Below are 26,793 nucleotides of genomic sequence, written 5' to 3'. Positions count from 1 at the left end.
TCATGTAGGTTATCACAGAATACTGAGTAGAGTTCCCTGTGCTATACAGTAGGTCCTTGTTGGTTATCTATCTTATATATAATAGTGTGTGTATGTTAACCCAAGCTCCTGAGTTATCCCTCTGCACCACATTTCCCCTTTGGTAACCATAAGTTTGTTTTTTACATCTGCGACTCTGTTTTGTAAATAAGTTCATTTGTACCATTTTTTTAGGTTCCACATATAAGAAATATCGTATATTTGTCTTTCTCTGTCTGACTTACTTCACACAGTATGACAATCTCTAGATCCATCCATGTTGCTGCTAATGGCATTATTTCATTCTTTTTTATGGCTGAGTAATATTCCGTTGTATATATGTACCACATCTTCTTTATCCATTCCTCTGTTGATGGACATTTTGGTTGCTTCCATGTCTTGGCTTTTGTAAATAGTGCTGCAATGAACATTGGGGGTGCATGTATCTTTTCTAATTATGGTTTTATCCAGATATATGCCCAGGAGTGGGATTGCTAGATCATATGGTAGTTCTATTTTCAGTTTTTTAAGGAACCTCCATACTGTTCTCTATAGTGGCTGTATCAATTTCCGTTTCCACCAGTAGTGTAGGAGGGTTCACTTTTCTCCACATCCTCTCCAGTATTTATTGTTTGTAGACTTTGTTTTTGGCTGTGCCATGTGGCTTGCAGGAGTTCCCCGACCAGGGATCCAACCTGTGCCACACAGAGCACTAACCACTGGTTTGCCAGAGAACTCCCTGTAGACTTTTTGATGATGGCCATTCTGACCAGTGTGAGGTGAAACATCACTGTAGTTTTGGTTTGCATTTCTCTGATAATTAGTGAGGTTGAGCATCTTTTCATGTGCTTTTTGGCCATCTGTATGTCTTCATTGGAGAAATGTCTATTTAGATCTTCTACCCATTTTTTGACTGGGTTGTTTGTTTCTTTGACATAGTGATTCACAATATTCAAATGTTATACTCCATTTATAGTTCTTATAAAATATTAGCTATATTCCCTGTGCTGTACAATATACCCTTGTAGCTTATTTATTTTATACATAGCAGTTTGTACCTCTTAATCCCTTACCCCTTTCTTGCCCCTCCCCCTTTCTCTCTCCCCACTGGTAACCACTAGTTTGTTCTCTATATCTGTGAGTCTGTTTCCTTTTTGTTATATTCACTAGTTTGTTGTGTGTCTTAGATTCCACATTAAAGTGATATAAGTCTTTCTCTGACTTATTTTACTAAGCATAATACCCTCCAAGTCTATCCATGTTGTTGCAAATGGCAAAATTTAATTCTTTGTAATGGCTGAGTAGTACTCCATTGAATATATATACCACATCATTCCCTGTTCCCTTGTTCTCAGGGTCTCATGATTTCACACTCATTTGCTGTTCCTTCTGTCTCTGTGGCCATTCTCAAGCTCCATCGCAAACCCACAGCACTGCTTTTTACTTAATATTGGTGTCCCTCACTGTTTTGTCCTAACCCCTCTTTTTACTCATTTTAAGCAATCTCCCCTCATGGTCTCTTCCTCTCCAGGAAGTCACTGGCTGTCATTTATGCCGGTGGCTCCCAAAATTGTCTTCAACTTAGATCTCTCTCTTGATATCCAGATTTTATACTCTGTTATTCTGCCCTGTGAAATCTAGCTGCTTCAGCCTTCGTGGATTCCTAGTTCCATCTACTCAACCCACAGGGCTCTGGGTTCCTCCTCTCTGTGCTGATTCCTGGCAGTTCTCTCCAGAAGGTCAGCCTGGGCAATCACAGAGCTTATCTCGGTTGTTTTTCTTCTCTCAAGGATCGCTCTCCTGAGCTGCCTATTGATATAGATCCAGAACCAGCAGTCCCATTATCGTACTGCTTTTCAGATACTTTCTCCTCTCCATTTTCTCTATTCTCTTCTTATTGGTAGGAAGTTTTACTTTCTTCATTGACCCTTGATGTCTCTTAATCTGTTCACTCCTGTTTTTTTTTTAATCCCTTTGTACTTTTGTCCTTGGTTTTGGAGGACTTATTTGACTTCCAATGAAATTTTTATTTCTGCAATTGTGTGTTTAATTTTCACAAGCACTTTATTATTCTGATTTTTTTTAAAGTAGCACCCTGTTCTTGTTTTATGGATCCACCAACACCTCAAATCTTTTAGAACTTGGGTTTTTGTGACCTTCTTTTCTGTTCCAGTAGTCTATTTCTCCAAGAGTCAGTTTGCTCTGTTTGCTTAGCTTTGTCTTTCTCTTTTATGCTGCTAGTTTCTCTCATCGTCTGGTAATCTTTGGGCATCTATTTATTTAAAAGGTCAAAGGTTGGTTTTTTCTTTCAAAAAGCACAAAACATGATTCTTGAGCATTATAACTGTTGTCTTATTTAGTAGAATAAGTTGTGTCTGGGTTAAAGGTAGTAAAACGTTATGAACCCACAACAATAGGCTCTTCTCAGTACAACTGCTGAGAGCACAGAATTGTGAAAGTGAGTCATAAGGGAGGCCGCTGAGAGCCATGTGTACCCACCTGTTTTTTATTTTGTTTTGATCATTTGCAAAGCTTATTTGCTGCTTCAGGAATAAACCAAAATAAAACTCCATCCTAAGCAGGGACTGAGTCCTCATTTTCCAATCCTAGAATCAGGACCAGACATTATTGTCTGGCCTTGCATATACCAATGCTATTGGTGATCCATGACCCTTAGGATTCCCTTTACTTGTCTGTGTACATCAGCCAGCATCTGCTAATGGCAAGCACCTATACCTTTGTTGGATGCAGGCTAGAAGTTCTTGGGAATGATGTGTGGCGGTATATATACCCCACTTCCCTTACTCCTTGGCTAGGATACTTCTGAGGAATGTGCTCTGCATCATTTTCCTCAGCTTATCCATGGGATTAAGATTTACTGTGATAGCTGGTTTATTGGAAGTCTTCCTTTTCCTATATCATCTTCCCTCTGCTCTTGTCTTTGCACCTTCCAGGAAAACTACATGCTCTCAATCATCACCTCAGGATCTTCTTCTGGAGAGAATCCAATTAAGATAGATTGTAATGTGAGCCAAATCTGACACCCTTCCCATTTCTACTTCTACCAAATGCCCCACTCTTCTCTCTCCAAAAGTCCATTAAGAGAGTCTGGTGAGGAGGAACAGATTTCTACTCTTGTGCTTCCTAGAATGTATTTGCCCCTGCTAGTGGCAGGAAGAATGCAGGTACCCAGAATGTGGCAGATATGTCTCGAAGACTGTTAAACCACAAAGAACACAAACCTGCCAGATGGGTTGGAGGATAGACCTCAGCTGTCATAAAGAATCTCTTCTGCTCTTGTTGGTGTTTCACATCCATTCATCTCCACCACCATAGGGTACTTTTTGACTCCTGCAAAATAAGAAGTCACAATGTTACGGAAATCTGCAAATTTTGTAATAAATTAACCATTTATGTATCATTTAAGGGAGTGGTCCTCAAACTTCCGTGTGCATCAGAATCACCCAAGGGCTTGTTAAAACACAGATTTAAATACAGGTCTCACCCCTAGAGTTTCTGATCCAGTAGGTCGGGGGCAGCACCAGAGAGTTTGCATTTCTGATACGTTTCCAGGTGATTGCTGTTGTCTAGAGAACACACTTTGAAAATCATTGCTTTAAGGAATTTTGATGTCCTTCCCATCCTAGCTTAGATGATTATGTTTCTTAGTCTCTGTTCCTTCCACGGAATCTTCTAACACAATTTATGTAGTTTTCCATGTGAATTGTAGGGAATCTTCAATATTATATGTAGTCCTTTGTATCTACAGGACTCAAAGTTTCTTATTAGTGATCATAGGATATTCAGAATTTTCTTCTATATCAGGCTAGCATATTTCACAAGCAGTTCTTTTATCCCAGTAAAATATTACCCTACTTCATTGAATTTTAAATGCAATCAGCAATCTCATTGTTTTCAGGTGTAACAATGAATATATCCAAATATATTGCAAATGCAGTTCAGTTTCTGTCAAAAGTCACAAGGTTTCCAATTTTTCGGGACACTTTTTTACCTGCGTAAAGTGATAGGCTTTGAAGGAAAAGCTTTGATCTCTCTCTTAAGTCTGATGCATTTGCATTGTGCTTCTCAGAATAAAGAATGAAGTCCCCTAAGGAGTTTGTGGGCTGCAGTGTTTCCGGAAGGTGGAAAATTGATGCCAGAATGGGGCGGAGAGAAGAAAGGAAAGACCTCAGCTGAGAGGCCATGGCAGGTGTGGCCAGCAAACAGGAGGGCCACCAGCAGAGCTTAACTGTGCATGGTGGAGACCCAGAGGGTCAAGGCAGGTTGGAGAGGACGAGCAAGAGAGCAGGGGCAAGGCAGCTCTGAGGAGCCAGGAGCAGGTGCTGGAGACACTCCCTGAGTTGCAAGCAGCAAAGGTGTAGCTGCTTGTGCACGCTTACAATGTGTCTTAAGCAGAAATTGTCTCTGAAGGACCTTAATCATAAAACATGTTACAATTTTCTATAATAAGAAACCTTGTAACCTTCAATTGCTCCATCAAAGAGCAAGATACGAAAAAGGTTATTGGCTATTTTATATGAAACATCATTAACCAGGAGGGTCAAAGGTCTTCTGGCTTACACCACACAATGCCATCTTGCGTGTTGCCTTTATGACAAACCTTCTCCTTAGGTTTATTGAGTTAAGATGAAAAAAAAAAGAAATAAGGCTTTGTGGAGAAATGTAACGTATTTGATGACAAATACGTAAGGTATGTTTGTTTTTGGAAATGGTATTTGCTTCGAACATTGTAAATAAACACACTAATGATACTTAACCCACCACTGCAATCTGTGCCCAAAGCAACTGACCAACCGACCGAACCAGTGTTGTGTTATTTCAATTCATCACGGCGGTGGAGGTTCTTTTGTTAGTCAGAAAGCACTAGATTCCCATCTTAGCTTTATCTTTACAGACACTCTCCAAAAAACATTGCCTGAAACTACCCAGATATTCATCAATGGATGAATGAATAAATGCTGGGTGTGTGTGTGTATGAATATTATTCAGCCATAAAAAGGCATGAAGTACTGAAACATGCTATAATGTACATGAACCTCTAAAACTTCACGCTAAGTGAAAGAAGCCAGACATAAAAGGGCATATATTGTATAACTCCATTTATATGAACTCTACCCAGAATAAGTAAATCCACAGAGACAGAAAGCAGATTGGTGGTTGCCAGGGGTTGGGGGAAGGGGGAATGGGGAGCGATTACTTAATGGGTGTGGGTGATGAAAATGGTTTGGAATTTGATATGGGTGATGATGGCACAACATTGTGAATGTACTAAATGGCACTGAAGTGTACACTTTAACAAGGTCAATTTTATGTTATGTGAATTTCACCTCAGTTGGGGGGGAAAAAAAAAAGAAAAACATTGCGTGTGGCTCATTAGATTCAACTGTAATGTGAAGCTTGCCCTTCCACAGCAGGCACTCACCTTCCCTCTCCCAGAGCCCCTGAGGTTGAGTTTCTCAGATGCTTCTTCCAGCAGCACCTCTAAGCTCAACAGAGAAGGGACGTCTGACTCATGTAATAGGAACCCCAATACAAGGCAGACTCCTAGGATAAAAACAGGAGCCTAGGGTCATGGGAAGGAGAGAGAAAGCAGTGAGGGGGTAGAATTTCTGCCATAAATTCTGCATTTTAGAATGAATGAGAAACAATCAACGTGAACGTGCTTAAATTTCCACATGGGGAAAAAAGATGCTGTACAAGTCAGCATCTTTATGGGTACAGATATAATTTAACTACAAATGGAAGAGTTTAAGAAAGTTTACGTGTGCTGATTCCAAATTGTGTACCTATCATGTCTAAGAATCCAAAACACGGGAAGCAACCAGTCAAGGGACACAGAAGACCTCAGCTCTGGGTCTGAGTCTGCCACTCATTTACTGGGCATGCATTCATTCATTCATGCATGCATCCAACAAATAGATCTTGAGCACCTATTAGGTGCTAGGTACTGTTCTAAGGGCTGGGGATCCAGCATTGAACAAGACACACAAAGTCTCTGCCCTCATGGAGCCTATAGTCTAGTGTGGATACAGACAACTCTGTGAACAAGTATTTGTTGAACTGAATTGAAATAATGTAAGGTCAAGTAATGATACATGCTATGAAAAAGAACAAAGCAGGGCAAGAGACAGTGAGAAAGAAGATCTTTCCAAAGGGGAGACATTGCAGCAGAAATGCAATGACATGAAGAGAGGGCTGTGTAAACAGAGAGCGTTCTGGGCATAAGGAAGAACACATGTGAAGGCTCTGAGACATACATGTGCTCGGCATGTCGCAGGCGTAGCAAGGAAGATGGAAGAGCTGGGGTGTGGAGAGGGAGGGGTGCAGAGGGAAGGAGCCAGGGAAGTAGTCTGTAGAGCCTGCAGGCTCCGGGAAGGGTTTGGGCTTTATTCTGAGTGAATGGAGGCCATTATAGAGATTTTAGCAGAGGAATGAACTTATGACTCAAAAGGCTCCCTCTGGCTGCTGTATAATGATTCAAGTATAGGATGGGGAGCTAGAGAGGAAGTAAAGAAACCTGTTGAGAAGGTCGTATAGTAATCCAGGTGATTGGTGAGGGAGGCCTGGTGGGGTAGAAGCAATGGTGGTAGGGAGAAGTGCTGTACATTGAGTCTACTTTGAAGGTCAATAATACATGTCTTGGTGATGGATTGTATTTTGGGGTGAGAGAGAACTAGAGGAGGAAAGGATGACTCCAAGATTTTGGCCATGTCCTTGAGTCTGTAAGCCTTTGGTTCTTCATATATAAAGTGAGGGGGATCCGACTAGGCAATGTCTAAGGCTCCTTCCAGCACCGAGAGTCCAAGACTCTAAGAGAACACTGGATAATACACAGAAATGGAAGGACCAAACCTCAGTTTACTCATCTGTAAAACGCACGCATCTGAGGTCATACGTAACACTAGCATACCCTGAGGGTCAAATAATTACTAGCTTCTTTCCTTTTTTTGAAGAGCAAGCGTATCTAGCTGTGCCAGGTTCTTGAAGCCTCTGGGAAAGGGGTTCCAAACTAGGGGTGAGTTTTATAAAACAAACCAAGTATTTGGCATGCAGAGTGTTACTTAAAACTGATGAAAACTTATGTCCACACAGATACTTGCCTATGAATGTGTATAGCAGCTTTATTCATAATTGCCAAAATTTGAAGCAATCAAGACATCCTTCAGTAGATGAATGGATAAATAAACTGTGGTACCTCCATACAACGGAATATTATTATTAGTGCTAATGAGCTATTACGCTATGAGAAGACATGGAGGAAACAAATGCATGTTACCAAGTGAGAAAAGCCAATCTGAAAAGGCTACTTACTGTGTGATTCTGACTATATGATATATTGGAGAAGGCAACATTACTGGAGACAATAAAAAGATCAGTGGTTGCAGGGGTGAGAGAGGAGGAATGGATGAATTGGTGAAGCACCGGGGATTCTTAGGGCAGTGAAACTATGTATGATACTATAATGGTGCATACCTGTCATTGTACATTTGTTCAGACCCATAGAATGTACAACACCAAGAGCGAACCCTTTGGTTAATAACTATGGGTGAATATTGGTTCATCGATTGCAACAAATGGACCACACTGGTGTGGGATGTTGATGGTGGGGAAGGCTGTGTGTGGTTGTGGGGGAGGGAGCTCTGTATTCTCAGTCAATTTTTCTGTGAACCTAAAACTGCTCTAAAAAAAAAGTCCATTAGTTTTTCAAAAATGCAAATTACCTTTAGGCAGAGCTTCATGGGCCCCACTGCGCCATGTGATCTCAGCCCTATGGGCACGTGACCCCTGCTCTTCAGCTTGGCAACCTCCCAAACTTATTTAGACCAGTGACCCTGAGCCCTTTTGAGACTTTTTTTTCACTTTGTGCAACTGAATGGTTTTTAGTATATTCATAGAGTTGTGTAGCCATCACTACTACCTAATTCCAGAACACTTTCCTCTCTCCCCTAGAAAACCCCATACCCTTTGGCAATTATCCTCCATTTCCCCCTGCCACTTCCAGCCCTAGGCAGTCACTAATCTACTTTCTGTCTCTAGGGATTTGCCTGTTCTGGACATTTCATATAAATGGAATCATACAAGTGTGGTCTTTTGTGACTGGCCTCTTTCACTTAGCATAATGTTTTTTTGTTTGTTGTTTGTTATAATTGTTTTTTATTAGTTTTTTTAAACATCTTTATTGGATTATAATTGCTTTACAATGGTGTGTTAGTTTCTGCTTTATAACAAAGTGAATCAGCTCTACATATACATATATCTCCATATCTCTTCCCATGCTTTAAGGTCCATCTGTGTTGTAGCCTGTATCAGTATCTCATTTCTTTTTATGGCCAACTAATATTCCATTGTATGCATATACCACATTTTATTTATCCATTCATGTGTTGATGGATATATGGGGTTGTATCTACATTTTGACAGTTATGAATAACAGTTCTATGAACATCCAGGTACAAGTTTTTGAATGGGCACATGTTTTCATTTCTCTTGGGTATATACCTAAGGTGGAATTGCTGGGTCATATGGTAATTCTGTCCAGGGAACTGCCAGACTGATTTCTGAAGTAGCTGCATCATTTTACAATCCTAACAGCAGAGAAGAGGAGTTCTGATTTCTCCACGTCTTTGCCAACACTTGTTATTATCTGTCTTTTTAATTATGGCCACCCTATTGGAAGTGAAGTGGTATCTCACTGTGGTTTGAATTGTATTTCTCTGATAGTTAATAATATTGAGCAACTTTTCATGTACATCTTGTCCAACTGTGTGTCTTCTTTGGAGGAATGTCTATTTAGATTCTTTGCCCATTTTTTTTTTAGAGCAGCAGCTTTTAAAATTAATTAATCAATCAATCAATTAATTAGGCTGCGTCCGGTCTTAGTTGCGGCATGCGGGATCTTTTGTTGCGGAGCACAAGCTCTTCGTTGCAGCATATGCAGGCTTCTCTCTAGCTATGGTGTGCGGGCTCCAGAGCGCATGGGCCCAGTAGTTGTGGTGCGTGGGCTTAGTTGCCCTGAGGCATGTGGGACTTAGTTTCCTGACCGGGGATTGAACCTGTGTTGCCTGCATTGGAGGGCGGATTCTTAACCACTGGACCACTAGGGAAGTCCCCCTCTTTGCCCATTTTTAAATTGGATTATTTGTCTTTTTACTCCCTTTGAGGCTCTTGAAAGCCCCAGTTCTTCTACCCACAACAATACAAATAAGACCTCAGGTTAAGAAGCTCTCGGCTCTGGAACCAGACTCTGGGGCTGACCCAAGACAGAATCAATAGGTGAACTTGGGAAAGGAGATTTGCAAGGTCACCTGGCACTTACCTCCCTCCTGGCTCATAATGACATTGCACTTACCCCATTAAAAATTTTTAATGTCCAAGGGTTTTTGTACACTGATAGGAACCCACATTAAATTATTTGTTTTTTTTAACAGTTAACAATTATCTAAATATTCACATTCTGCTTAGACAATTATTATATCAAAAAACATGAATTTTACAAATTAGAGTTCCCCAAACATTTTAACAGTGATCTCAGTCAAACTGTTCCAAATGAAAACTTGATGAAAATTATAAGCCAAATTATGAGATAGTTTAAAATGCTTTAAACATCTTAATAATCTGACACACATGAAAGCAATGATTACAAAATTGTCAATATAAAGCTATCAAAACTTTTGTTTGGCAAAAATGAGAAGCCTGTGCACCGCAACGAAGAGTAGCCCCCGCGCACCGCAACGAAGAGTAGCCCCCGCTCGCCGCAACTAGGGGAAGCCCGCACGCAGCATCGAAGACCCAACACAGCCAAAAAACAAGCAAACAAAATAACACAAAACTATTCCCACTATTGTTAGCCTTATGCTACTGTATTCTTCCTTGTTGGCTTCCCTTACCCCTGCCCACCCCACTATAAATAGTCCCTTCACACTACCCTCTTCAATCGCTCTATTGGAATGTTCCATCTCTTTCCTGCTAGATCCCTGACTGATAGATCAGATTACAATTTCCTTTGCCTGCCCTGGAGAATCCGAGTGACCTTCACTAATCTGTTAGGATGACCAATACAGCTTATCAGTTGAAAGCTCAGAACCAGGAACAGGAGATTTGGATCTGCCATCCGAGGGATTCTGTCCAGGCAGAATAAGTTCTTTATCTTTTTTGGATAGGCTTTGTTCATTGATTGAGACCCTGCCCAGGTTATTGGCTCTAAACAGTCAGTTTTGCTTTGATTTTTTTTATGTCCTCAGTCTTGTAATCCTTTGAAAAATAATACTGTTTGAAGGTCTTATCTTGAAAGTGCAGGCTGATAAAAGACTATGTCTAATTATGTAAGTGTTTATGATGCAATCAATATAAGCCATTTTGCAACCGCTTATTCTAAGAAGGACCTGGTTTTGGTTGACTAATTACGGTGAATTCAATGGACCGAGACAATGTTTTTTTTTTTTTTGGCGGTTCTTTAACTTTATTGGACAATCAGCAGTTAGTTCTCATCCACATTAACTGTCTGTAGATTTTTGGAAGTGGTGACAGGTACATAGGTAACCAACGTATAGAGCTTGTTTGGTGAATCTTCATCTTCATTCGGTTTTCTGGACAACCGCACACGGATACGGTATGGGACATTCCTTATTCCTTTGGCTCACTCAGACAGCTTTGTTGAGCCTGGTGTCAATGCGTTCATCTGGAGTGTTCCCATCTCCTTCATGGCAAATTTCTGGACTTCTGTGAGCGCCCGAGTGGCACGCTTCTTGAAACCCACTCCATGGATGGGCTTGTGAATGTTGGTGGTGTATTCTCTGGTCACCACCTCGTTGATGGCGGACCAGACCTTCTTCTTGCCATCCTTCTTTGCGGGAGCCATCCAGCCCAGCCGGGATTGGAGAGGAAGCGAGACAATGATTTTTATTTCTCAGTAACCATTAAGACTTGCAGTAATGAGGCCTCTACCTCCGTGTCTGCTCAGGACCTCAGGGACACCCAAGGCCTCCAGGGCAGTGAGTACAGTCAAGATAATGGGGCCTTTCCGGGCAGCCCGCTTGGGGCAATATCACGTTTTCAGTAGAACAATCTTAGCGATTCCCCATCAGCTGGTGCTGCCCCAGGAGCAGGAAGAGAAAGAAGCGATAATTCCACACTTGAGGACTTTCTGATACAAATTGTAATCTCTGAGTGGCTGTAGCTGGAGTTTTACTGCTTGTATTTTGCCAGCCAGTTTGGTGTTTTGAATTCCCCTGCCTGTGGGCCTTGGCTGCTCAACTGGGTGCATCTAAGTCGTTTTTGGACACACTTTCTGACACTGGCTGGGTCCTTTTCTCCCAGGACTGCTGTGGAAACTAGAAACACAGCAACAGGTCAACATCACTCCCCGGGAGGGCTCTTCTTCCAGCTCTTTTCCCATCTAACAGAGCTATTTGCCCATTGCCGAGCTAGGCACTTTGCAGATATTCTGCCGCTGATTTTCAAACAGGCTCCCAACACTGCCCAGTTAGCCCGCTTCTTTGTCGGGTGAGCTCACTTTCTCATTGCCCTGGAGGACCGTTTCATGTCCACTCATTTATCCCCCAAACCCCTCTCTTCCCTCCTTTAGCTGATGATCTTCATTGGGAAAATAGGGGACACCAGACTTCCTGAGCTTCCGTCCCGCATCCCTCACCCACGGCTGGCTAGCCTGCCTGCACTGACCCACGCTCTCTTCTCTCTGTCCTCCTGCCAGAGGCCAGGGCCAGGGCTCCGGGTCCTGCCACCGCTTTCATGTCCTTTCCAAGGGCAGCAGTCCTGCTCTCATGGGTATCATCAGTGTCATCAAGGGCTCAGCTGAGCTGGAGAGAGAGAGATGAGCTGCCAGGAGTAGCTGATAGAAGCAACAAGGCCCAGATGAGAGTACCAGTGAGGTTTTCATCACTTACCACGATGGTATAAGCAAGAGGCACCCCGTTCCATATCCCCCCGTGGAACATGCAGTGGTCCAGGGTGAGATGGATCAGTGGGGGTCGTCTCACTGTTGAGGGAGCCTGAACCAAAGGCTATACCGTTTTATGGACCTGGGTCCGGTGGGGGAGGGAGGGAAGGGGGAGGGTGGAAAAGTACGGGGTACAAGTCACAATGGATAACAGTGCCTCAAGGCTTTCCCCTCCTCCCTCATAAGGGGGCTTTAGCAGAGGTACCTGAAGACCTCAGATGAAGAGACCGAGGGATGAAGGTGCCAGGGCTGGAAGTGCAGGTGTGTAAGAGAATGGCCAGCCAGGGACCTGAATCCTGGACTGCAGCTCCTGTCAGAGTTTTCAGGGCCTGGCTGTCACCAAGTCTAATGTGGGGAGGGAGTTTCCCCTGGGGCCTGCCAGCTAAAGCCTTGTAATTACCTACAGTCAGGCTTGAAAATCACACATCGGGTTTTGGGGCAGGAGCTGGAAGCCTTGGCATCCTGTCTACTGAAGCCACCCAACGGTCTCCAATCATGGTGTAATATCACTCACCCAACATACCTTACCCTTGACTTTCTTACCCTCCTCTAGGTACTGACACATTTCTCTGAGCCCTAAAGTCATACTTATTAAAGGAGGTGCCTTTGCCTGTGGTCTCCACTTCCCCACACTCTCCCCTTCACTTCTCAGCTCCCTGAAACCTAGATTTTATCCTCATCACTCCACCAAGACGGGTCTTGCTAAGATCTCTGTCTTAGGCTGGGTTCCCTGGAAACAGACTCTGAACAGAAGATGCCCAAGCGGGAAATGTATTGGGGATTGATCTTGGGAACAACGCTTGTAGGCTTTGGACGTGGGCTGCCCCTGGGGGAGGTGGAAGCTTGCACAAAGCCGTGGCTTCAGCTGCTCTGTCTGAAGGAGTATCTGGGCGGCACCCCACAGTGTCCACTACAGTAGCTCATGACCTCTGGGCCAGTACATCTATTACATTTCCTGTTCTTATCTTACCTAATTGGTCAGTTTCAACACAGTTGACCACTTCCTTCTTCAAGAAAAATCCTTTTTCCTCCATTCCTCGGACACCACACTCTTGTTTTATTTCTCTCACCCACGTGGCCATTTCTCCTCAGGCCTTTTCATGAACCTCCCCTTTCTTCTCCTGGGCATTACATTCTTCTGATTCTTCTCTCCAACTTATCTCATACAGTCGCAGCAGTTTAAAAACACTACGTCCTCGAGGCCGACGCTTATGTCTTTAGCCCAGAACTGTTTCTGAGCTTCTGGCTAATACACCCGGCTACCGACTTGTCATGTCGACTTGGTTATCTCACAGGCATCTCACACTCAGAGTGGTCGGAATGGATGTCTTGGTTTCTCAGCTCACCCTGTAGCTGTTCCTTCCCCCGATGGCCTTTTCCATCTTGGAGAATGGCACCCCCTTCTTTCCAGCTGTTTAAAGCCAGAAGCCTGGGCTGTAGCCTAGATTTCCCCCTTTCAGTCTGCTGTTTCTGCCTCCTCATATCCCTCCACTGCCTTCTTGCCCTCACCTCCACCAAAAGCCATCATTATCTCCAGCCTGGCTACAGTGAGGACCTCCTGCTGCTTTTCCCATTCCAGTCTTGGCTTCTCCCACAGCCCCTCCACCGGCTGCAGGATGTGGACCTACGATGACTCAGGTAGAACCCAAGCTCCTCCATGCTGGGCACAGGCTTCTTCCCTGGGTTCCCTCTCCATCCTGCTTTCCTCTCCAACCTCAGCCCTGCTGCTCTCTGCTGCACCCTCGTCCTTTTTAAGGTTGTGGAGTCGTGGAAGAGACCTGAGTGTGGTGTGTGGGGTCACCTCTTCCTGATGTCAGAACGAATTCAGTTAATTTCGAGAATATTCTACTGCGGGAGTCACCAGCTTTTCCCAAAGGAAATCTGGTTTTTAAGGCTCAGTACCAAACGTGGGTCTGGGGTGCTCTTGGCAGGAAGGCATCAGGGGATGGTGGCCCTGGGCTGGTCCTTGGGCTGAGCCACAGGAGAGAGTCTGACTGCTGTCACTGAGTGACTACGACAGCCTACGGGGAGCCTCCCTGCTGGCCTTTTCCTTTCTGTCTGGGAAATTCTTTTTTTAAAAAAATATTTATTTATTTATTTGCCTGTGCCTGGTCTTAGTTGCGGCACGCGGGATCTAGTTCCCTGACCAGGGATCGAACCCGGGATCGTTGCATTGGGAGCACGGAGTCTTAACCGCTGGACCACGAGGGAAGTACCTGTCTGGGAAATTCTTACGATCAGCTTTTCCTGTTTCTTGCTGTGGCTCTTAGACAATTTATCACAGAGCTGCTAGTGGACATAAATATTTTATCCTGTACATGTAGACACAATGAGTGACAGCTGAAGTTTAGTACTATGGAGAACATCACTCATTTGCCACAATTTATGTTTTTTGAAAGAGAAATACCACTGAGATCAGTCGTAAGGATAACCTGATTAGAGGTCAGAGGTCTGCCTTCTAGTTTCCAAGAAAACCAAGGTCTACTCAACGAGTACCCTAGGATGTGTACAAAGCAGCCAGCAACACTCGTGGCCAGGCAGATCTCCCTCCCAGGACAGCTTACAATAGTCACTTGAAGGCACTGCAGGTGGCAGAGAATTTTCACAGTGCATGTTCAGTTATTGTGCTGGTGCTTTTGATTTCTCTGTGTCAGTAATTTGCACTTCCACAGGGGCCTGGGGATAGTCACACATAGGAAATGGTTGTCTCCTTCTGAAGAGCAATTTCTCCTCTTCACTGCTAAGTCTTGACTTCCTAAAATCCAAAGTAAGCTGGCTTCTGACTACTGCTGCATTCACCAGGGTTCTCTGGTAACACCAGAGTCTTACAAAGGATGGGTGTTCTGGCTCTAGGAAATGTCATGTTATCTACCTGTCCTTGGGTAATGCCAGCGTGCATTAACCCATCCTTGGCTCCTGCCAGCCTCCCTCCAGCCCCTTGGCAGTTTGTAAACTCATCTGCAGGTAACACACCTTTATTCCAAGTCTAAATGACAGTCCAGTGACTCGTGAACAGTAGCACGTATTGGCTTTTTGACTCAAAAGCATCCCTCAAATCTTCAACTTCCTCAGTTAAATGGGAGAAAGCAAACATTGATTGAGAGCCTTTAGAGGATGGGAGAAATACAGTGATGAGCGAGTTAGTCCTTGTCCACCAGTTGCACTGATAATTAGAGCTCTGATTCATCCCTACACTAGTGGCAAGAATATGAGATGATTCAATAAGGTCATTCTGCATTTACCTTTTCCCCTTAAACTTATTTCCCGATGCTCATTGAATTTTTAAAAAATTAATGAATTTTATTTTTTAGAGCAGTTTTAGGTTCACAGCAAAACTGATTGGAAAGTACAAAGTTCCCATGTACCCTCTGTCCCCACACATGCACAGCCTCTCCCCCCACAACATCCCACACAGAGGGGTCCGTTTGTTACAACTGATAAGCCTACGCTGACACATCCTTATCACCCAAAGTTCATAGTTTACATTAGAGTTCACTCTTGGTGTATATTTACGGGTTTCGACAAATGTCTAGTGATACGTATCCACCATTATAGTATCAGACAGGATAGTTTCACTGCCCTAAAAATCATCTGTGCTCTGCCTGTTCCTCTTTTCCTCCCCCTCCCCTCCCCCACCAGGGCAACCACTGATCCATTTACCGTCTCCATAGTTTTGTCTTTTTCAGAATGTCATACAGTTGGAATCATGTGGTATGTAGCCTTTCAGATTGGCTTCTTTCACTAAGTAATATGTGTTTAAGTTTCCTCCATGTCTTTCCATGGCTTGATAGCTCATTTCTTTAGCACTGAATAATACTGCATTGTCTGGATTTGCTTGTTTATCCAATTCGCCTACTGAAGGAAGTCTCGGTTGCTTCTAAGTTGGGGCAATTATGCCTAAAGCTGCTATAAACATAGGTGTGCAGGGTTTTGTGTGGACATAAGTTTTCAACTGCTTTGGGTAAATACCAAGGAGTGGGATTGCTGGATCATATGGCTGTTCATTGTTTTTTAACGACGTTTCCCCCATTTCAATCCCCACAGTTTCAGAAATTTCAACCTGGAAAAACCAATGGATCAAACAAAATTGCTCTTCCTCCATTCATCTCCTTCCCCTTCTTTCCCTTCTCCGTTCCTCCACCCTGCCTTCCCCCTCTCCCCTCCTTGTAGTTGACTTGCTGTTGTGCTGTTACTTTGTCTTTAGTTGTTGGTTTGTTTTGGTCTCTGTATTTCAGCCCAAGTAGAGCAGATTTCATGAGGGCCTGGGCCAGGGAGAAGAGACTGAGGGAGAAGGAGCACCCAGGTTCAAGAGCACCTCTCTGCACAGTGATACATAATATACACTGAGCCAACGGAAGTGCTGCAGGGGGAAAAAAGCTGTGATGGGGGAGGGGGAATTGTATGCAGGAGTAAAGGTACAAACTTCCAGTTATAAGATAGATAAGTCCTAGGGATGTAATGTACAACATGATGAATTTTACAGTACTGTCGTATGCAACATATGAAAGTTAAGAGAGTACATCTTAAGAATTCTCATCACAAGGAAAAAATATATATATTTTCTATTTCTTTTACTTTGTATTTAGATGATGGATGTGCACTAAACTTATTGTGATCATTTCATGATGTAAGAAGTCAAATCATCATTTCATGATGTAAGTCAAATATATGCTGTACACCTGAAACTTAGTGCTGTATGTTGTTTATAATCTCAACAAAACTGGAAGGAAAAAAACAGAAAAAAATTTTTTAAAAAAGAAAAACAAACATACAAAAAGCTGTGAAAAACCTTAATTTGATTTATACGGGTACTTTGCAAAAAAGCCTAGACCTCAAAATGTCTAAATTAAATTTAGATGTTCAGTAAAAGAGATGTTTTGTGATTTCTAAAAACTCTCTGTTGTATGTGTATGTGTGTGGGTGTGGTGCATATTGCTGATATTACTAAATATGGAATCATCTAAGAGTATCAGATACAGATTTTGAATTATGTCCCATTATTTCCTTATTGAGAAAAAAATTATATTTTTCTAGCTTGGAAAAAAATCCAAACTTGTTATTTCTTACATGGGAAGTACTTGATATATCCCTTGACCTTTCTTGAGAAATTTTAACTCATTTTGGGATGTGTTTGGAGTACAAATAGTGTAATAAATAGTCCTGCTGGCAGTGCCTCAATAGCTCTACTTTGTGTAAAATTATGCTGTGAACTTAAGTTTATCTTGAAGTTCGATATTAAGGTATCAGTTAATGAATTTGAAGTAGGTATTTATAGCAGCACTTATTCAGTGGAAATTTCATCTTCAGTGTATGTATTTAAAGCTTCGTTCCATAGTAATTCTTCAAATACATTCTTTTTTTTTTTTTTTTTTTTGCGGTACGCGGGCCTCTCACTGTTGTGGCCTCTCCCGCTGCGGAGCACAGGCTCCGGACGCGCAGGCTCAGCGGCCGTGGCTCACGGGCCCAGCCGCTCCACGGCATGTGGGATCCTCCCGGACCGGGGCACGAACCCGTGTCCCCTGCATCGGCAGGCGGACCCCCAACCACTGCGCCACCAGGGAAGCCCCAAATACATTCTTTTAATTGCTACTCCAGTATTTTTTAAGTGTTGCAGATTCTCTTTTCAGGGATGTCTCCTTCCATCACCATAATTTAATAATTCTAGGAAAAAAGAATAAAAGCAATAGTAGTTTTTTTCCCCCCAAATACCTGGCCAACTCATTCACAATTATGGAGTCCAAATGAGGACTTTTTCCCTGGGTCTCTACCAAGAGCAACTAATGTGAGTTTCTCTGATCACTGAAGCACCACTTTCCCGGGGGGAAAAGCAGCTAAACGCATCTCTGTGGTGCCCTGAGAAGTGTGGAGAATTAACTGGAACCTTAACTGAAATCACAAGCACAGCAATTTTGTGCCTCAGAAAGTCTGTGATGAGCCAAGACCATCAGAGCTGTGACTGTAATGTCATGACCTTGACACGGTTGTTACGAAAACTCTGCAATAAATACTTGTCCACAGCACTTACGGGTGATCCTCCAAATCCAAAAAGCTCTGACAGAGAAGACAAATGCCATATGCTATCACTTACATGTGACATCTACAAAAATGATACATATGAACTTATTCACAAAACAGAAGTAACTCACAGACATAGAAAACAAACTTATGGTTACCAAAGGGGAAAGGTGGGGGGGATAAATTAGGAGTTTGGGATTAAAATATATGCACTAATGTATAGAAAATAAATAACCAAGGACCTACGGTATAGCACAGGAAACTATACTCGATATCTTATAATGGAAAAGAATCTAATATATATATATATATATATATATATATATATATATAACTGAATCACTTTGCAGTACACCTGAAACTAACACAACATTGTAAATCAATTAGATTTCAATAAAAAAATTTTAAAAAGAGATAATAAAACAACAAAACCAAAAATCTCCAAAAGCCAAAAGTGCTTTTTTTTGGGTCACTTTTCGGTGGCATGCCCTACCTGCCCTTATTTGCTGTAAAATGTGACCAAAACTGATGTGACTCCATTTATAGTTTTAATTTTTCTTTCAGGATGATGACTCATAACTTCCATTTCAGAGATTTTAATGTGTTTGATTTTATTTCATCTAGAATATTGTTCAATCTAAGAGCTTTCTCAGTCTCTGTTCTTTTTACCGCACTTTTTTTTTTTTTCTGTTTTACAGATGCAATTTCTTCTCAAATCTCTCTGAGAGTATTAATTGTAGGGTTTTTCAAAAACACAATTTTCGGCTTTGTGCATGTTTTTCATCTCCTCTGACTTTTTAAAAAAAATTATTTATTTATTTTTGACTGTGTTGGGTCTTCGTTGCTGTGTGCAGGCTTTCTCTAGTTGTGGGGAGCAGGGGCTGCTCTTCGTTGCGGTGCGTGGGCTTCTCACTGTGGTGGCTTCTCTTGTTGCGGAGCATAAGCTCTAGGCATGCGGGCTTCAGTAGTTGTGGCACGGGGGCTCAGTAGCTGTGGCTCGCAGGCTCTAGAGCGCAGGCTCAGTAGTTTTGGCACACGGTCTTAGTTGCTCCGCGCCGTGTGGGATCTTCCCGGACCAGGGCTCGAACCTGTGTCCTCTGCACTGGCAGGCAGATTCTTAACCACTGCACCACCAGGGAAGTCCCTCCTCTGACTTCTTTTGTGCCCTCAGTTTTGGTATGTCTTTCCTCCTATGTCTGGTGTCCTCGCTGTCTGCCCGCTTTTAAGACAGGTATCGAGTGATGCATGGACTCTCTGTGTACACAGTTGCGGCTTGCTGATGGAAGCCGGAAGCAGGGCTGGAGGGGAACCCCCAGCTTCTGGAATCAGCAGGCTTTTTCTCAGGGTATGTCCAATTTCCTAAGAGAAGAGGTCTCCTGCCTGGGGGAGAGCAGAGATGGTTTATGTCTGCCTGGCCACCACCCTGGAAGAGGACCTGGGGAAGAGGGCTGGAGTCTCCTTGGTTGTAGATTTAAGTTCAGTCCCCTAAATACAGTGCCTCACCCCCACTAGCCCTGAGCATCAGGGCTCCTAACTTCCCCAACTTCTCAATTTTTTGAAGAGAATAAACCAGGGGGATTTGAAGAAGGGTGGCTGACCATGTGCAAGCTGGGAGGGGACCTGGAGGGACTAAAAACTGCCCTACACACGACCAGCTCCCCCATTTCCAACTTCGTCCCATAGTCCTGTCTCTGAGGTGCCTGGCACTTCTGTTTCTGGAAACTTTCTGGGGGCTCCTCGTTCTTAACCGGCTGGCTTCTCATGGGCAGCCCTTTCCTGAGATACTTAATTTTCAGCTGTCTCTACTCTGCTAAGTGCTGTTCCTTTATTGACTTTCCAGATTCCAAATATCTGTCAACATCTCGTCTCTTTTTTCTCTTCTTCCACTATTGTACATGTGGGCTTCTGCTATTGTATTCTGTTACTGTGACTTGGGTTGAGGTTTTCTGCACTTGGAGGCAGACTCTTGACACCTTACGTCCTCAAGGTGGTTGGTTGGAAAATGACGCAGCTAGGATTTGAGTTGAGGTCTGCTTGCCCTCCTAGGGAAAGAATGGAGGTAAATAAATGTGTCCAATTGGCTGGGTTTCACAATGAGGGGCTGAGGCCTTTCTGTCGAGCATGGAATTGCTGAGCGGAGTTTCACATTGTCACTCTTGCACAAACCACACCATCCTAGAAATCACTTTTGATTTCCAGGTTTGCTTCTTTCAAATGGAGCAAAAACATCAAGATACATGAGAGGCAACTTGGCACTATAGCAAACTGACTCTTGTTTAACACACAGCGAGGAAGAAAACTGAACTTCCCCTTCTGGCTCTGAGCTTCCCAGCAGTCATCGGAAGTAAGTTGTACAGTGGGCTGGAGCGAGTCAGTTAATAGAGGCTTAAATGGAGGGAAGAGAAGAGAGTTTCTGTGTATATGTGTAGAGGAAAAGACTGGAATCTCCCTCCCACTCCTGCAATGTACTCATTTCCTACCTCTTATCTGCAAGGCATTACAAAAGGGCATCCTCGGGAGGAGAAGCAGGGAAGGGTGGTGATTAAGACCTCAGGCTCTGGACTCAGACCTTGCGGGTCTCAGTCCACTACCTGTTGGCTGTGGTACCTGGAGGACTTTCTGTGTCTCCTCTTGCCGCGCCCCCCGCCCCGACCCCGGGTCCCTCCATTGTAGCCACCCTGGCCCTCTTGCCCATCCTTGCTCATGCAAAGCATATGCTCCTTTGCACTTGCTGTTCCCTCTACTGGGAATGCTCTTCCCCAAACAGCTGCAGCTCTTTCTCCCTCACCTCCTTCAGGTCTCTTCCTCAAATGTCTCATCTTTATGGAGGCCATCTGTGATCTCCCTCCTGCCTCCCAGCTTTCCTTGTCCACAATCCTTGGCTTTATTTTTCCCCCTAGCAACCTGCCATATGACTCATTTACATGTCTGTCATTGTCTACTGTATTTCTCTAGAGAAACAGAACCAATAGGATATAATACACACACACACACACACACACATATATATGTATGTGTGTATATTTGTATACATGTGTATATATGTATGTATATCTCCATAAAGAAATTTATTATAGGAATTGTCTCATGCAACTACGGAGGCTGAGAAGTCCCATGATCTGCCATCTGTAGGCTAGAGACCCAGGAGAACTCACGGTATAATTCCAATACAAGCCTGAAAGACCCGAGAATCAGGAGAGCTGATGATGTAAGTTCCAGTCCAGGTGCAGGAGGAAAGACCAATGACCCAGCTTGAAAACGGTCAGGTAAAGAGAATAAATTCTCTCTTTTGTTCTATTCAGGCCTCCAGTGGATTAGCTGAGGCCCTTCCACATTGGGGAAGGTGACCTGCTTTACTCAGTCTACCTAATCAAGTGTTAATCTCATCCAGAATCCTCACAGACACACTCAGAACAATGTTCAGCCAAATATCTGGGCACCCTGTGACTCAGTTAAGTTGACACATAAAATTAACTATCACATCTATCTCCCTTCACTAAAATATAAGCCCCAAGAAGGAGGGGACTCTGTTTCCTTCTCTGTTGTATCTCCAGCACCTAGAACTGCATCTGGTTCTGGTTCTGGTTCTGCACCAGATAGTTGCTCAGTAAATATCTGTTGAGTGAATGAATGAAACAAACCCATCTCTCACTGAGAGGATGAGGAACCTGAGGCCCAGGATGGTGCATGCTCAGTGGGCTTGTGGCTGGCTAAGGTAGGACTCAACCCTAGGGGGCTGTATCAGTTATCTATAGCTGCATAACAAATAACCCCAAACATAATAGCTTAAAACAACATTATTATCTCAGTTTATATGGGTCAGGAATCCAGGCAGAGCTTGGCTGGCTCCTCTGTTTAGGGTCTCTCAAGGTGTCAGCCAGGATGAGGGTCCACTGGAGAAGAATCCACTTTTTCTTTATTTTTTTATTGAAGTATAGTTGATGTACAATATTATATAAGTTTCAGGTGTACACTATCATGATTCACAATTTTTACAGGTTAGACTCCATTTATAGTTGTTTTAAAATATTGGCTGTATTCCCTGTGTTGTAAGGGAAGAATCCACTTTAAAGTTCACAGGGTTGTTGGCAGAATTTAGTTTCTTTAGGGCTGTTAAGATCTTGGAGAGAGAGCAGTGAGCGGTCCGGAAGAGAGATCTTAGTTCCCTGTCTAGGAATTGAAGCTGGGTAGCTTGGATGAAAAAGTAGGAATCTTAGCTGCTAGACCACCAGGGGCTAGAGGCTAGAAGCAAAGTGGCCCTGGCTCTTGCCCCTCTAAAATATAAGCCCCAAGAAGGAGGGGACTCTGTTTCCTTCTCTGTTGTATCTCCAGCACCTAGAACTGCATCTGGTTCTGGTTCTGGTTCTGCACCAGATAGTTGCTCAGTAAATATCTGTTGAGTGAATGAATGAAACAAACCCATCTCTCACTGAGAGGATGAGGAACCTGAGGCCCAGGATGGTGCATGCTCAGTGGGCTTGTGGCTGGCTAAGGTAGGACTCAACCCTAGGGGGCTGTATCAGTTATCTATAGCTGCATAACAAATAACCCCAAACATAATAGCTTAAAACAACATTATTATCTCAGTTTATATGGGTCAGGAATCCAGGCAGAGCTTGGCTGGCTCCTCTGTTTAGGGTCTCTCAAGGTGTCAGCCAGGATGAGGGTCCACTGGAGAAGAATCCACTTTTTCTTTATTTTTTTATTGAAGTATAGTTGATGTACAATATTATATAAGTTTCAGGTGTACACTATCATGATTCACAATTTTTACAGGTTAGACTCCATTTATAGTTGTTTTAAAATATTGGCTGTATTCCCTGTGTTGTAAGGGAAGAATCCACTTTAAAGTTCACAGGGTTGTTGGCAGAATTTAGTTTCTTTAGGGCTGTTAAGATCTTGGAGAGAGAGCAGTGAGCGGTCCGGAAGAGAGATCTTAGTTCCCTGTCTAGGAATTGAAGCTGGGTAGCTTGGATGAAAAAGTAGGAATCTTAGCTGCTAGACCACCAGGGGCTAGAGGCTAGAAGCAAAGTGGCCCTGGCTCTTGCCCCTGTTTGAAAGCAAGAATGTTTCAAGGAGGCAAAAACTGTAAAAACAGGTAAACAGTTTATTATTAGAGACATAGCACAGCATATGGGAGAGCACACAGAGAAACAGTTTACATATTTAAGTCAGAAGCAAGGCAGAAATACACACGTGGAGAGAAAGGGTGTGGGCATCCCGAATGAGGGGTGCAGTAAAGAGGCGGTTAAATCATTTATATAGGGCGGTTCTTCCGGGTCTTTGTTTACCTTTGGCCTATTATCTTGTTTCTTTTCCCACAGCTGACCTGTCCTAGGGTCCTCCTCCATCTGCCTGTGCATCTTTCCGCCAAGATGGATTCCAGCGTCGGGGCCTGTGGGAGCGTTGACGTCACCTATTATGGGGTGGCACCCCTCCCTTTTTGACCCCCAAGGAGCCTTCCTGAGCATGTGCAGCCAGGGAAGTTTTTCTTGACCTCCGTAGTGGTCATCTTATCTCTTTACTTCAGCAGAGCTCAGCTCTTGCCACTAACTTTGTCCCTGGAGTGTCTAGGGAAAACAAAGCTTCAATTTTACTCCGTTTGACAAACACCAGCTGTCCAGCCCAGGGGTCCATCTACCTCCTACCTCCGTTAGACTGAGGATCGCAAGTCCTTGCTGGCTAGTGACTGGAGGCCGCCTCAGGTCCTTGTCATGTGGGCTTTTCTTTTTTTAAAAAGAAAATATTTATTTTATTTATTTATTTTAATTTTTTTTGGCTGCGTTGGGTCTTAGTTGCGGCACGCGGGATCTTCGTTGAGGCAGGCGGGCTTTTGTTGGGGTGCGCGGGCTTCTCTCTAGTTGTGGCCTGCAGGTTCCAGAGCACGTGGGCTCTGTAGTTTGCGGCACGTGGGCTCTCTCGTTGAGGCAAGAGAGCTCAGTAGCTGTGGCGTGCGGGCTTAGTTGCCCCACGGCATGTGGGATCTTAGTTCCCTGACCAGGGATCGAACCCTTGTCCCCTGCATTGGAAGGTGGATTCTTTACCACTGGATCACTAGGGAAGTCCCCACGTGGGCTCTTCTACCCTCAAAGGGTGCAAGCTGAGAAGGCACTACAGAGGGTCTGCCAGAAAGATGGGAACCACAATCACCTGTAACCTAAATACAGAAGCAGCATCCTGTCCCCTTTGCCACATTCTGTTAACTCACAGGTACCATCCATACTCAAGAGAAGGGGATTACTCAAAGGTGTGACTACCAAGAGATGGGGAACAGAGGTGACCATCTCAGAGTCTGCCTGGCATAGGTGAGTAAGACCACAGACTCTGGAGCCAGACCACTAGCTTCAAATCCCTGCTCTGTCACTTCTCCCCTGTGTGATCTCAGGTAAGTTGCTTAACCTCTCTGTGTTTTGGTTTCAACATCTGAAAAATGAGGCAAATAATAGTATCTGCTTCATAGGGCTGTTGTGGGAATTAAATAAAAATGCAGAAGGCTTAGAACAGGGCCTGCACACAGGATTGACTGTTACTCCTTCCTGCTCCATCAGGGCAAGTGCACACGTCACCCTCAAAGGAAAGGAAGTCTCAGCTGCCTTGGGTTTCCTGTTTTTTGTAGAACTGTTCAATCCAATCTACAGTCTGTCCTTGCCCAGATTTCTCCTGCTCAGAGACTTTATCCCCATAGTTTTAACCTCCTGGGCATATTTTTAGTCACAAACCCAGGGCAATAATCCAGCTCATAAAGTGCCAGCCTGTACGTTAGTGGCTGTTGAATGAAGAGTTCTGATGGGCGTGGAAACTAAGGCTCTGTTTGATGTCTTCTTGGCCCAGACACGAGTGGTGAGGTAGCCAGGAGACAGAATGCGAACTTGACTCAGGGAGAAAAATCACATTGAGTCTTTGTTGCATGAAACAGACTTTTTTTTTTTTCCATTTTTTTCTCCCCAGGGAGTGGATTGGCTTGAGCATTGTCTGAACTAGAGTTCAGGATACGAGACAGCAGGCAGTCAGTCCTCAGGTTAGTACCTTGCTGAGGAGAGGGTGGTATCAGGTTCCCATACAATCAGCTGCTCGCCCTCCTCCCCATTTTAAACATTAAAAAGAGGTTATAAGTGTAAATCTTTATTCCCTTCTTGTGATGGCTGAGTAACATTCCATTGTATATATGTGCCACATCTTCTCTATCCATTCATCTGTCGATGGATGCTTAGGTTGCTTCCATGTCCTGGCTATTGTAAATAGAGCTGCAATGAACATTTTGGTACATGACTCTTTTTCTCCCCAGGATTATAAGACCCTCTGTCTGCCGACCCCTTCCCTGCTTACTCCCTCTCTCCTTTGACGAGGCAAAAACACTAGGGGTTTCTTGGGAAAGCATAGCTGCTATATACATTGGCCAAAAGCTTGAAAAACACCTGGTCTAGGTAAGTTCTTAGAGATAAGAATTCCATAGACTGATGCTTAGGCACTGAGGAAGAAAAGAGTGATTGATTGAAAGGCTCCAAACAGATCAAAGACCCTCAGCCTCAAGTGGAGGTAAGTAAATTGGAAGACAGAGGCGGGACCATTTGCGAGCATGGAGGAGTAAATTATGGCCCTGCTTCTCAAACTGAAATGTGCACACCAGTTCCTTGGGGGTCTCGTTATAATGCAGGTTCTGATTCAGCAGAGCCCAGTAGGGCCTGAGAACCTGCATTTCTAACAAGCTCTGATGTGATGCCAACGACGACCACACTTTGGGTAGCAAAAAGCTAAAGCATAAGAAGCTCCAGATCATACAATCTATTTTCTACTCCTTAAGTGGAGGCTTATGCTAGCTTCAAAGAGGATTTTGCTCCCACAGGCTAGTGCACTGGTGTGGGTGAGAGCCAAAGAAAGCAGTTATTAATAATGAAAATATAGACCTACTAGAGAATGGACTTGAGGACACGGGGAGGGGGAAGGGTAAGCTGGGACAAAGTGAGAGAGTGGCATGGACATATATACACTACCAAATGTAAAATAGATAGCTAGAGGGAAGCAGCTGCATAGCACAGGGAGATCAGCTCGGTGCTTCGTGACCACCAGAGGGGTGGAATAGGGAGGGTGGGAGGGAGGGAGACAGCAAGAGGGAAGAGATATGGGGATGTATGTATAAGTATAACTGATTCACTTTGTAATAAGGCAGAAATTAACACACCATTGTAGAGCAATTATACTCCGATAAAGATGTTAAAAAAAACAAAAAAACAAACAAAAAACCAAAAAATCAAAACAAAACAAAAAAGAGGTTATAACTGGTCAGGTTAAAACAAGGGAGCCATTCACTACTCTGTTAGTTTCCTGTGGTTGCCTTGACCAATTACCATAAGCTGAGTGGTTTAAAACAACAGAAATCAGTCTCCCACAGTTCTGGAGACCAGAAGCCTGAAATCCAGGTGTTGGTAAGGCTGTGCTCTTCCAGAGGCACTAAAAGAGAATCTGTTCTTTCCAGCTCTGGTGGTTCCAGGCATTTCTTGACTTGTGGCCACATCACTCCAATCTCTGCCTCTGTGTTCACATCACCTCTTCCTCTCCTATCCACGGAATATCCCCCCACCTCTCATATAAGGACACTTGTAGGGTCATTTAAGGCCCACCCAGATAATCCAAGATAATGTCTTTATCTCAAGACCTTGACCTTAATCCCATCTGCAAAGACCCTTTTTCCAAATAAAGTCACATTCACAGGTTCCAGGGGTAAGGACCTGGATATCTTTTTAGGGAGCTATTTTTCAGTCTATCCCATCCCTACCCTATCCCGT

General features: G+C 43.7%; 1 long non-coding RNA gene and 1 pseudogene across 1 annotated transcript in view; one reads left to right on the top strand and one right to left on the bottom strand.

Annotated features, from left to right (window-relative positions):
* The window catches only part of LOC114486675 (uncharacterized), a 34,657-nt gene extending 9,639 nt beyond the window's left edge, over positions 1–25,018 (top strand). Inside the window, exons 3-6 of the long non-coding RNA XR_008618001.1 lie at positions 16,582–16,650; positions 23,335–23,715; positions 24,221–24,315; positions 24,959–25,018. This is a non-coding gene — a long non-coding RNA (uncharacterized lncRNA). The remainder of the gene's footprint in view (positions 1–16,581; positions 16,651–23,334; positions 23,716–24,220; positions 24,316–24,958) is intronic.
* LOC102990753 (60S ribosomal protein L31-like) lies at positions 10,517–10,897 on the bottom strand (annotated as a pseudogene).
* Positions 25,019–26,793: the final 1,775 nt, after the last annotated feature.

This window comes from Physeter macrocephalus, chromosome 8 (genome assembly GCF_002837175.3).
Source record: "Physeter macrocephalus isolate SW-GA chromosome 8, ASM283717v5, whole genome shotgun sequence".
Lineage (NCBI taxonomy): Eukaryota > Metazoa > Chordata > Mammalia > Artiodactyla > Physeteridae > Physeter > Physeter macrocephalus.
Note: the sequence above shows the minus strand (reverse complement) of the source record. Positions and strands in the feature narration are given on the sequence as shown.